Source organism: Dipodomys spectabilis, unplaced genomic scaffold (genome assembly GCF_019054845.1).
Source record: "Dipodomys spectabilis isolate Male_0828 unplaced genomic scaffold, ASM1905484v1 ptg000652l, whole genome shotgun sequence".
In the NCBI taxonomy this organism is placed as follows: domain Eukaryota; kingdom Metazoa; phylum Chordata; class Mammalia; order Rodentia; family Heteromyidae; genus Dipodomys; species Dipodomys spectabilis.
The window spans coordinates 648,375-660,986 of NW_024871329.1; the positions used below are offsets into that span (position 1 = coordinate 648,375).

The 12,612-nt window shown below is 46.8% G+C and overlaps 1 protein-coding gene across 2 annotated transcripts in view; it reads left to right on the forward strand.

The window, feature by feature from the left end:
* The first annotated feature begins 204 nt into the window (after positions 1-204).
* Adarb1 (adenosine deaminase RNA specific B1) overlaps positions 205-12,612 on the forward strand; it is an 81,800-nt gene continuing 69,392 nt past the window's right edge. For both annotated transcript variants that reach the window (XM_042671648.1, XM_042671647.1), the window contains exon 1: positions 205-360. The gene's annotated coding sequence lies outside the window, so the exon portion shown is untranslated. The remainder of the gene's footprint in view (positions 361-12,612) is intronic.

Consider the following 12,612-nt stretch of genomic DNA (forward strand, 5'->3'; position numbering starts at 1 on the left):
AATTATGTCCACTTGTATTAGATTATGTCAACGTTGAGTTTGGCTTGCTGACTGGTGCATGACAGCACCCAGGAGGCAGGAGGATCAAGGGTTTAGGGCCAGCCTGAGCTGTATAGTGAAACCTTGTCTCAAGACGAGCTCAGTTCTGAGAGGTGAAATGTCAAGTAACCAAATCTTTTTCTTACACAGAATGGAGTTTGCTGAGCTGGGCTTGGAGAGCTTCAGGTGTGGTTGGAAGAAGTACCATCCAGGTGGATCGTACTTATTTTAGTTCTACTGAGCTGTGATCTCAGTGATACTGACACAGAAGGAGCTTTGCCTCAGGATCAGAGCAAAAATATAAACTCAAGAAATTTCAGGGTAAGTACAAGCTTATAAGAATTGGATAAAATGTGATTGATACAAATTCTAGGTGTGATGGCACATACCAGTAATCCCAGCACAGTCATGGCAGGGGGTGGATCTCTAGTTTGATTGAACCTAGCTACATAGCAAAACCCTATCTTAAAAAAAAAAAAAAAAAAAAGACTTGCTTGACGTAAGCTGCTTAATTACGTCTTGTGGTTTGCCTTGCCTTTGACATGTATTTCGCTGAATGATGTCCAGATCACTGGTGACCCGCAGTAACTGGTTACTCTTGTTCACTCATGTCTTGCTGTGGACTCAGATCCCCTGGGAACCCCTCTAGGCACCTCATGGGTGCCGGCAGCTCTGGCCTCAGTCACTGCAAGTGAGGTCAGCACTTCATGCTAGGCACGAGGTGATTTTACCGGCTATTCTGTTCTGTTGAGGTGATTGCCGGGGAATTTCTTTAGTGCTAAGTTTTGGCAACTAGGGCATGAGTCAGCACCATGGCCTAATTCTAGACTGCCAAAGTCGACATTCCCGTGGAAGTTTCTTCTTGGGTTTGGAGGAAGAGAGAGGACACAGAGTGTGGCCATGGGGACACTGCGTACCCTGGGCTCCAGCAAGGCCCTGATGCACTGCTAGACCTCTTACCCCTCTCCCCCACTCTCACCAACACAGACTGCCTTCGCAGGCCGTCTGCAGCTCTAGAGCTTCCAGACATCAAGGGTAGGGCCAGCCTGCGCCATAGCCCGAGGAGCAGAGCTGTGAGGACAAATGAGGCCCCCCAGGGATGTAAATGTGGGTGCAGGGGAGTGGCCAGTAGGCCCTGGAGGTCACTGTGTTTAGGAAGCACCATTGTGCCTATCTCTGGCTCCTGGGATTTAAGTTCATGTCAGAAAAGGCCCTACTTATTATTTCTTTGCCTTTAAACGTCACAGAAGTAACTGGTCCCACTTATACTTATCTGAGTGTTGGAAGGTCAAGGGGAAGGTCATTTCTACTGTCACTATACCAGGTGGAGTTTTATATTTGGCTGTGACTCATCTTTCTGCCCATCAGTGATATGAAGTCAGTTTCTCGGTAACCAAAGTTTATTGAAAGGCACAGCATCCCAGAGCCACAGTAGGCCCAAGAAGACATACGGTTCCACGTTGCAGTGTTGACTGTAATTTATGACTGCCTATTTTTAACATGCCACAGAAGTAAAGCATTGCATTAATTATGCCTAGTATGTGAAGTAGCAAGTATTTTTATATAAAGTAAACATGCACTAGAGAAATGAATTATTCATAATCCTTTGCACAAATAAATTGTTCTTAAAGACATAGAAGCATATGCTGAGAAAGTAGAGATGAAGGGCTGAGGCGGTAGTGCTAGGGTGCGGTGGAGCATGTCTCCTCCTGCTGGTGATGTGGGGTAAGTGTTAGCTGCACTATAGAAACTATTGCTTTTCCCCTGTACAATGAGAACTAATTTCGGCAACAACAAAGAGTTTGAGGCTTTATTCTTTTCCTTCTGCTGGCTGTGAACATACAGCGAGCATAGGAGGCTTGGCTGAACATGCCAGTATGAGAGAAGAGATCGACTGACGTGCTGATTCCTCACCGGGGCCTGGAAGTTGGCTTGGCCGTGTTGGCTCTGCGCCAGCTCACCATGCTGCCTGGGCTTCTTCCTTGAGAAGCTGACATGGCTTGCATCTTGACACCTGAGATGCTCTCCTGAGGTGGAACACCATGGGTGAACCGCACAGTCCTAACGGTGCTCACCCGTGTGTGAATGACTAGGCTGCAGGGAGGTTTGCCTCTGGCTTACACGAGGCATTCGCCAGCTGTTTCTCATCCTCTCTGTGTACCAGATATTCTTTCAAAGCAGAAACTTAACTTTTCATTTTAAAATGAAGTTCATAAAAGATACTGCCTTATGTAATTATAGCCATATAATTTGAAGTGTGCTCAGATGTAGTGAAAGGAGAATCTTAAAAATGTGTAAAAATACCAGCCAGGTGCCGGTGGCTCATGCCTGTAATCCTAGCTATTCAGAAGGCTGAGATCTGACTTGAAGCCAGCCTAGCCGGGAAAGTCTGTGAGACTTATCTCCAATTACCTGCCCCGCCCCCCCAAGCCAGAAGTTGAGCAGTGGCTCAAGTAGTAGAGCACTAGCTTTGAGAAAAAAAATGCTTAGGGACAGAACTCATGAGTTCAAGCCCCAGGACCAGTACAAAACCAAAAAAAACCTTTCAGTCACATGGAAACATACAAACCTGCAACTCAGCTGCATCGTGTGCTGAGTGGCTGGCAGTGCAGCTAGACGTGCATTAGCACAAGCTTAGAGCTGAGAGCTGGCTTGAGGCAAGGCTCACCCACAGAAGAGGCGGGTGCACTCTTCCCCACACACGGTCCTTACGTGAACCAGGTGTGAACCCACAGAAGAGGCGGATGCACTCTTCCCCACACATGGTCCTTACGTGAACCAGGTGTGAACCCACAGAAGAGGCGGGTGCACTCTTCCCCACACACGGTCCTTACGTCCTGTGAACCAGGTGCACATGGAGCATCACTGTGCTCGCACGTCAAGCAGCCCATGCTTGTGTGGAACACTCATCACCATATTTGTGTGTTAAATAGTTAAATCATGTACAGAATGTCACCATGCTTGTGTGTATTTGTGTGTCAAACAGTCAGATCATACACAGAATGTCACCGTGCTTGCATGTAAAGCACATCACTGTGCTTATGTGTAAAACATACCACTGTACTTGTGTATAGAACAGTCAGGCTCATACATAGAATGTCACTGTGCTTGTGTGTAAAATGTAGTCAGGTCATCTACAGAATGTCACTGTGCTTGTGTGTAAAATGTCAGGTCATATACAAAATATCACTGTGTTCGTGTGTAAAACAGATCACACACAGAATGTCACTGTGCTTGTATGTAAAGCGCATCACGGTGCTTGTGTGCAAAATGTCAGGTCTGGGCTTGCTCTCTGTGGACAGCTTTACCAATGGGAAGCCTCTTGGCGCAGGACACAGCTCTGTGTCTGGGACAGTCCTGCTAGCCCCAGAAGCCTAGGAGGGCTGGATTACTGATAACCAGACTACTTTACCACTGCCCCTTAGCACCATACAGCCACCCGAACAGCACTCCTCTTGAGGAGGAGTGTGCAGGGGAAGGAGCCCGTGTCAACAGCAGCTGTGTCTCCAGGGGCTGGTGGAAAGCTTTGGGATGATGGGGAAGCAGTGATGGGAAAGGGAGGGAGGGGCCACGAGGACACTCCTCTGTAGTGGTCAGCTCCTGGTGTTCCAGTGCCCAGGGGAGGCCCGGGGATGACACTGGAATATCTCCTGTCCCATTTCCATTTCTTCAACAACTGTAGCCTTTGGAGTCTTCAAAGTGGTGAGAGGATTTCTGATGTCTTTCGTTTACTGGTGAATCCACTAGGGCAGCAGCTTGTGTGTGGCTTCAGGGTGGTTATTGGAACACTGGTTATTGGAAAGTCCACGACCAAGGTAGGATTAAAGAGTTGGGACTTACAGGGACCATTTGGCGGGTGAGGAGGCAGCTACCAGGGTGCTGAACAGGGACACAGTCCTACTGTGCCCACAGCTGGGCAAGCTGGTAGATATAGAATTTAAAATAATCTGACATCGGGCAACAGTGGCTCATATAATCTCAGCTACTCGGAAGGCAGGCATTAGGAAAATTGAAATTCCAGGCTAGCCTGGGCAAAAAGTTTATGAGATACATCATCTCAACCCAGCTGAGCACCGCAGGAAGTGTAGGTAGGAGGATTATTGTCTAGGCTGGCTGGGGTAAAAAGTGAGGCCCTGTCTCAAAAACAACCAGAGCAAGCCAGGCGCCAGTAGCTCGTGCCTGTAATCCTCGCTACTCAGGAGGCTGAAATCTGAGGATCGCGGTTCAAAGCCAGCCCACGCAGGACCATCTATGAGACCCTTATCTCCAGTGAACCACCAGAAAACCAGAAGTGGCACTGTGGCTCAAGTGGTAGAGCACTAGCCTTGAGCTGAAGAGCTGAGGGACAGTGCCCAGGCCCAGAGTTCAAGCTCCACGACTGACAGAAAAAACAGTAAAGAAGGTTGGAGAGGTGGCCCAAGCAGTAGAGTGCCGGTGGAGCAAGCCCAAAGGCTCGAGCTCATGCTTCTAGTTCTGTGTTATCATCTGCACTGTCACCATTATCATCTCAGTAAAACTTGGTCTAAACAGTAAGTTTTGGTGTGTTCTAGGTGGGTAGAGTCCAGTGTACGTGTGTGGCTTTAAGTTCCCTGGAGTGTGCTATCCACAGAAGTGCAAAACAAAGGAAAAGCTCAGCAGGCATGTGGTTGGACAGTGCTGGGGCAGAAAGCTGCCCAGAATTCCTCTTTGCTGTTCTGTGCCCTGGCCTCGACCACTCAGAGGAGAGGCCGTGGTGTCCTGGAGACCACGCGTGAAGAGAAATGGGAAGACCAAGCTGCAGGCTCCGGAGAGTCTGTTCATTCTTCAGTAGAGGCGCATGTGGAGACCCAGCATGGTCCTCCCTCATCCCGGTAGCACAGGTGACGCCTGCTGCGCTGGCTAGGATGCACAGCTTGGAAGTCTTCAGACTCCACCTGCTTCTTCCACCTGTGACAGCCATGCCCGGGGGGCCACTGCCATGCAGCTGTTGCTTGCCTTTCCTTGGTCTCTGGTCAGGGTAGCTGGGGCTGGGTGACAGCATGGCATGAGTGACCGTGTGGCCTGAGTGACTACGTGGCCAGGCAGAGAGCTGTTCTTGGTGTGATCTTCTCTTGTGTCATGGGGTAGCTGTGCTTTTGTGTCCAGTCAAGGTCCATGAATCAGGGGTAAGAAAATGCAAAACCCTGTTTGTGGAAGTGGTGCAGGTGGCTTCATCCAGTGCTGGTGTGCAGCCCCCGCAGTGGAGTGGACGTGGCCAGCACAGCCAGCTCTGAGCTCATGCACCGCGCGCGCGCGCGCGCGCGCGCGCGCACACACACACACACACACACACACACACACACACACACACACACACACACACACACACACACACACACACACACACACACACACACACACACACACTGTCCGTCCGGAGCAGAGAGGCAAGCCGGTGGGGGCAGGGCAGGGCAGGCCAGCTTCATGGCTGTGGGGTGGGGCTCTGTCCTAGAGGCTGAGCAGGTATTTTCCTGGCTGCAGGGCTGGAAGGCGGGGTCTGGTGAGTCAGAGAGGATGAGAATAGGGGCTGGCAAGGCAGGCTTGTGTGCATGCCAGACCAGTGTGTATTTCAGTGTTGATCTGAATGGCACCTTCAGATTGGACACATTGGACACATTGGAGGGCGTTTGACGAAAGCCAGCCCACAGCCCTGCCCTCCTCAGAACCTTTGGTGGTTGTGTAAGTGAGCTTTAGCTGTTTGGTTTTGGTGGTGGCGGGAATTAGCATGCTGCAGTGGTGGAGTCACAGCGGGCAGAGCACAGGAAGGACCGTTCCTCATGAAGTCTGCTTAGCTCAAGCAGGAAGATGTTGGTCAGGACCCCAGGCTCCCTCATCCTGGGATCTCAGATGCGCTGTGAGCCCATTTGTGGAGGCCCATGTGCTGGGGCGGGCCAGGGGCAGTGCATGTGTGCCCTTGTGTGCCTGCCGGGATTAGCAGGAAGGCGGAGTTGTCCTCAGTGGGGCTTCCGTGGGGCCGAGTCAGAGGTCTGCACTGGGCCTTCCCGCTCTTCACGCCACACTGCTGACCTTGGCTCCTCAGCTGAAAACTTCACTGCTGACCTGCACTGAGAGACAGAAGGGTCAGCCTGCTCCCTTCCCCACCTTCTCTGCCTGTGTCATGGAATACCTTCAATTGGAAGGGCCAGAAAACATCTCCAGTCCTGTCTAAACTGAGATTTGTTCATGTTTTATGTCACAAGGAATCCAAAGGAAGTTTTTTCCAAGGTTGGTACAGAAATCAGCTATGTTGGGCTTTGGTGTTTCTGCCATTCTTATAACTAGTTATTCCCCCACGGTGGCAGTGTAGCTGCTGCAGCTCCAGGCACAACAGGAAGGTGGCTTATGGGGCCGGCCCTTTCGCCAGGGACATTCCAGAAGCTTTCAGCTTATTTTCTTCCCCGGGCAGAGCTGGTTCCTGCAGCCAGCATAGCCACAAAGTAGACCATATGCTCTATAACTCCTGTGGTCCCTGGCAGGAGGCAGGGAGGAGCCTGGCTAGGACCGGTTTGGCCACCTGGGCCCTTGGCTGCTTCTGTTTGGTGCTCCTTGGCTGGTGAGGCTGCCTCATTCCGTGTAAGCTGTGCCCACCTTGCCCTGCTTCCCGCTACTCCACCCTAAGCTCCCCGATCAGGTGCCAAGCCCTGACCCGAGTCCTGACCTGCCTGTGCTGAGCACCACCACATCCCCCTCCATTTCTACCACCCAGCTTCAGAGTTACTGGCTTTATTTTCTCAGGCGCACCACAGCCTGCAAGTAGCCTTTGTTACCCTGGTTGCCGAGGCTTTGTGATTGGACAGCGCCGTTTTGAGCTTGGCACTGCTCTCTGTGTGCTGTCCTCTCAGCTAGAACTTCTCCTTGGGCAGCTCTGGGCCTTGCATGCTGCCCCTCTGCTGGGGGGCCTCCCTGGGCAGCTCTGCATCCTGGGTGTGTGGATCCTTCTGATGGAGCCCCTCCCCGGGCAGCGGTGGCTGTGGGAAGTGAAGGAGTTAACAAGCACAGCCTCAAGATATAGACTCTGGCCCCTGGTGGCCTGGCTCCTTGTTGAGGGAGAGCCACGTTTCCCTGTCTTTGTCTCCAGTTATTTCTGGATCACCCATTTGGTTTTTGGAGCCCATTCCACTCATTCTTGAAATCCATATATTTTCTATTTCAAATGAGACTGAAACCTTCATTCATCTTTTGACTTTTTCCTGGAAGTTTTGTTTGTGTCTTTCCCTGTGTTTATTGGGGGCTCATTGTCAGTTCGTAGCATCACCCTTGACGGGAGACCTCTGGTACAGTGTAACACATTCTGACCACCATGCAGCCACCTCTGCTTCCCGTCACTGCTGGCCTGCTACTGACCGTGTAGCCTGTGGGTGGTGAGGAGCTGGCCCGCCCTCTGGCTGGTTGCCCTGCAGGTCCCTGCCGTGGCACTATGCAGACAGCAGGTGGTGCTGGAGGATCGCTTGGAAGACAAGGTAGCTAATCACTAGCTGTGAAGTGGTTGGGTTCATTCAATTCAGCAAAGTTGGGACCTGGGCAGAGGGCCCAGGAGGTGTGGAAGGAGTACTTACTGCGCCTGACCTGGCTCCCCAGAGTCTGTGTGGTTACCTCTTTAATGTGTTTACTGTAATAGATTGTATCTGGGTACAGAAGAGGGGCTTCCAGATTGCCAAAGCCTTTTCCTACTTAAACAACTGCCGCCGTGCCTGTACAGTTGGTGTGGATACAGTTTTACACTTCTACCGTAGCATACATTTCAAGTAGGCAATGAGTTAAACTTTAGGAAAAGCTAGCAAGTACTATTTACTTCTGAATAAGTAGCAATTTTAGCAAGTAGATGAACCAAAGTTTGTATTTGTTTCATTTGTAGTGAGGCAAGGGTGACATTTCAATACCTAAGCTTTACCTATTTATTTTATTAGCACACATTCATATTATGACATTTCTATAGATATGAAAAATGTACTTGGGTCAGATTCACCCCTCTGCTATACTCCTATAATCTTCCTTCCACTCCCTTCCAAACACTATTCAAACTGCTTCACCCCTCTACTACCTGTCCTTAACCCTCCTTCTACCCTGTTCACTGGTTAGGAGGTTTTGTTATACAGTCTGTGTGTACACGCATGTGTGCACGTGTAAAACATACTTTGTATTCATTCCCCAGTATCCTCTCCACTGATTTCCACTTCTCAAATACCCCTCCTTTTATGCACATGCCCTACTATTATTACTACCATGATCACTTTAGGTCTAGATTCTGCATATAGGCAAAAGCATATGATATTTGAGCTTTTGAGCTTGGCTTGTCCTGCTCAGTGCAATGATCTTCAGTTCTATACTCTTTTCTGCAAAGGGACATAATGTCATTCTTTATGGCTGAAGAATACTTCACTATGTGTATGTGCATTCACTGTATGTATATACAAGTATATATATGTACATATATATCTATATATCTATCACATTTTATCCATTCATCAGTTGAGCATCTTTGGCTGAGTCCTTAGCCTGACTGTTGTGAAACAATGTTACTGAAACGTGGATGTGTAAGTGCCTCTCTTGTGTGTTGACCTTACATACCTCTGGAGAGATGTCTGTGAATAGTATAGCAGCATCCTACAGTAGTTCTATTTTCAGCTTTTTGATGAACTTTTAGAGTAGCTCTTTGAGGATTTCCATAGTGGTTGTACTAATTTACATTCCAACCAACAAAGTATGTAAGGGTTCCACACACACATCCTAGCCAGCATTTGTTGTTTGTTTTCTTAATAGTAGCCATTCTGACTGTTGAAAGATGGGATCTCAGTGTCATTTTGTTTGTGTTTTCTTCATAGCTCAGAATGTTGAAGACTTTTTCATGTATTAGCCATTTTGGGGACTTTCCTGTTCATTTGTCATTTATTATTGGTTATTTGTTCTTTTGGTGTTTGTGTTCTGAGTGTTAATCTTTCACCCAATGAATAGCTTGCAAATATTTTCTTCCATTCTGTAGGCTATCTCTTTATTCTGGTAATTGCTTCCTTTGATGTGCAGAAGCTTTTTAATTTGATACAATCCCATTTGTCAATTCTTGCTTTTATTTCCTGGACAATTGGAGTCTTGTCCAGAAACTAATTGCCTCTAATTTTTTATCTTCCAGTGTTTTCCTTGTATCTTCCTGTAGTAGTTTCAGAGTTTCAGGACTTGCATGGAGGTGTCTGATCCATTTTGATTCTGTGCGTGGTGAGGCTTGAAGGTCTCATCTCAGTGACCTGCTTGTGGTTGCCCAGTTTTCTCAGCACCACTTGTTGAAGAAACTGTCTTTTCTCCAGTGATGTCTTTGTTTCCTTTGTTTAAAAAAAGATAACTAGTTGTGCGAGTTTCTTTCTTTTCTATTGATCTACATGTCTGGAAATAAAGAAGTGGATACGTTTCTAGATGCCTAAGACCTACCCATGTTGAACAAAGTGGATAAAACCCACTTAAACAGACACATAATAAACAAGATTGAAGCAGTAATAAAGAGCCTCCCAAAGACAAGCAGAAGACCTGATGGATTCATTTCTGGTTTCTACCAAACCTTTAATGGCTAGCAATGCTCTTCAAACAAATACATGAAACAGAAAGGGAAGGAGAACTACCAGATTGATTCTAGGAAGTCAGTATTATGCCGATACCAAAACACAATAAGGACATGAGAGAGACAGAGACAGAGGAAAAGGAAAGGGGGAGGGAAGAGGAGGGGAAGAGGGAGAGAAAGAAAAAGGGAGAGCATAAATTATGAAGTTCCAATGCCAGGAGGACAGATTATAATGAGACATTTTTCCATCAGAAAATCATTCCAAATGAACAAGTTAACAGTGCACCAGATCTTTAAAGAAAGACTAAAACAGTGCTCTTCAACTGTTAAAAAAAAATACAAAGAATACTACCAAACTCATTTAATGAAGCCAGTATTACCCTAAAAACAAAAGTGAGTAAAGACATAACAAGAAAGTTATAAACCAATTTTCTTGTTTAACATAGATGCAAAAAAATCCTCAACAAAATACAAATGGAATTTAATAACATTAAAATGAACACACACCATGAGCAAGTTGATTCCATTCCTGGGATACAGGGATGGTTCAATGTGCACCGACCAATGAACACAACACATAAATGGAATCAAGGATAAAAACCCCATGATCATTTCAGTAGATGCAAAAAACCCACTTTTACAAAATCCAGCATCCTTTCATGACAAAAGCTGTGAAGAAACTAGGAATAGAAAGAATATACTTCAGTATAATAAACATTTATATGGACAAGCAATGATGCTTCACTCCTGCAAATCTAGATCCTCAGGATGGAGAAAACCTGTAAAATCAAGGATCAAAACTAGCCTGAGTAGAAAAGTCTATGAAACTTGGCCAGCTAATAGCCACACTGGAGGTATGGCTCAAGTGATAGAGTGCCATCTCTGAGCAAGAAAGCCAAGCAAGAGCTCAAGCCACTAAGTTCAAAACCCAGTACTAGCACAAAGGAAAACATATATGTGTAACAAACCTACAGCCAACATTATACTAAATGGGGAAAAGTTAAAACCATTTCATCTAAAGTCAAGATTTGCTAAATGTGTTCACTCCCCTGGGGACTCCTATTCAATAGAACACTAGAATTTCTAGCTAGAACAGTAAGATGAGAAAGAAATAAAGAGGAATCAAATAGGAAAGATGATATTGTTATTCCTATTTGCAGATGATAGGGTCTTATAACTAAAGTAGTCTATCAAATGATTTTATACCTAAAATATCCTTAAGAAATCAACCAGAAAACTTCTGAACTTGTAAACATTTTCAGCAAAGTAGCAGGATACAAAATTAATATGCAAAAACTGTTAGCTTTTCTATATATTACCAGTGAACAAGCAGAAAAATAAATCAGTAAAAAAAAAAATCCCGTTCATAAATCCTCAAAATTAAACTAGGAACAGTTTGTGTGTGAGTGTGATTATGTGAGTGTGTGTAAATAGGGATTAAACTCACTCTAAGAAGCTCCATGAAGCAGCTGCTCGTAAATATTGTTTACTGATGTTCAGACACTCAGGATAGATCCGGCTCTCCATCGGACTCAGTAAGGATGACTTATACAGAGGAAAGCTTTATGTTTTTCTTTCTGGTAGATGTTTCTGAGGTGTTTTGATAGTATATTGAGGAATATCATGCCTTCTTGGTTTTTGGATGAGAGCTCCCTGTCGGGGGTGAGAACAGCGCTTCTGGGTCCACGTCGCCCCTTCCCTTCCTTGCTCTCCCTCATTCCCGCCTCTGGTCCCTACCCTCAAGTTCTACAGTTCATTTAAATGAACGTAATATAAATAATGAATGACAATTTAGAGTTCTAACAGAATGAACACTTTTTTCTTCTTAAAGAGTAGATTTTTTAAGAGTTGTTTTCTTCAATTAATATTCTAGGAACATTAGATTTTTAGAACCTTTACTCTGAGGATATAGATAAAAATAAAATTAATTAGCTCCCTGGAATGTCAAATGCTCAGTGGTATATGGCTATTTATGGCCATCTCCTAGAATTAAACAGTTCTTAACTTGCAGACATGGTAGCTGAAGACGAATTAGGTGCACATTTAAACTGAGAAACAGGACTCTGAAGTAAAGTGTCAGTGAGATGGTTCTAGAAGACATGCTGGTGCCCAGAGGGTTGATTCTGATGCTCAGTGGCCAGGCTTCTAGCTGTATGTTTTTCTCTTAATGAATACTAAAGGTGTTAGAAAGAAATGGGAAGAAGACTAGCATGAGAAGACATGGTTGGTGAGCGAAGGGCACATACTGGGTCTGCCAGTGCCCACCAGGCCTTGCCCGGTACGCAGCTGCTGCTCACAGCTTGGTTGCCCTCTGAGACTCAAAATCACTCTGTCTTTCAAAAAAAGCAAAAAGGACACCATACTGGAGGTTGGGAAGACTTGCTGTGCAGGGACCGCTTCGTGAGGTGGAGACAATGCATGTGGAGCCACCTCATCTAGTTCTCAGGGGCGTAGAGTAGATACCAAACAAGACTGCGCAGTGTGCTCATCCAAAACGTCTCCCTGCTTTAGAAGGCGCCCCACTTTTCCATCCCGACCTAGTGGTGTTAAACTGGGGAAGTCTGGAGAACCATGCCCCTTGGAGGAGACCAGGTAGTGGCACCGACTAGCCAGTCCACCAGCAGGGGTGGGCACTGCTTTCCCTTCCCTAGAAGAGGGGCATACAGCCCTACCCAAGCTCCGCAGAGCCCTCACGCCAGTCCGTGGCCGAAGGTCACCAGGGAGAGCAGGGCTTGGGACAGTGTTAGGCACAGTTGCTCCAAATCATGCCAGGGCTTTGGGCTCTGGGGAGGTCTTTTGTCATCTGGTACCTACCCCGGCTAAGTGCCTGAGGGTAGATCTATAAGAACTCACATTGGTCCATTTATATGAAAGCCCCAAGCACCAGCTCTGGAAAGGCTAGTCCCTCCTCTGTCTCTAAGGACCCCAATCTTAAAGCAGCAAGTACAAGGACACAGTTAATATAATGGGCTTGATGCATGGATGCCAGCTGAACACACACAGAGTCT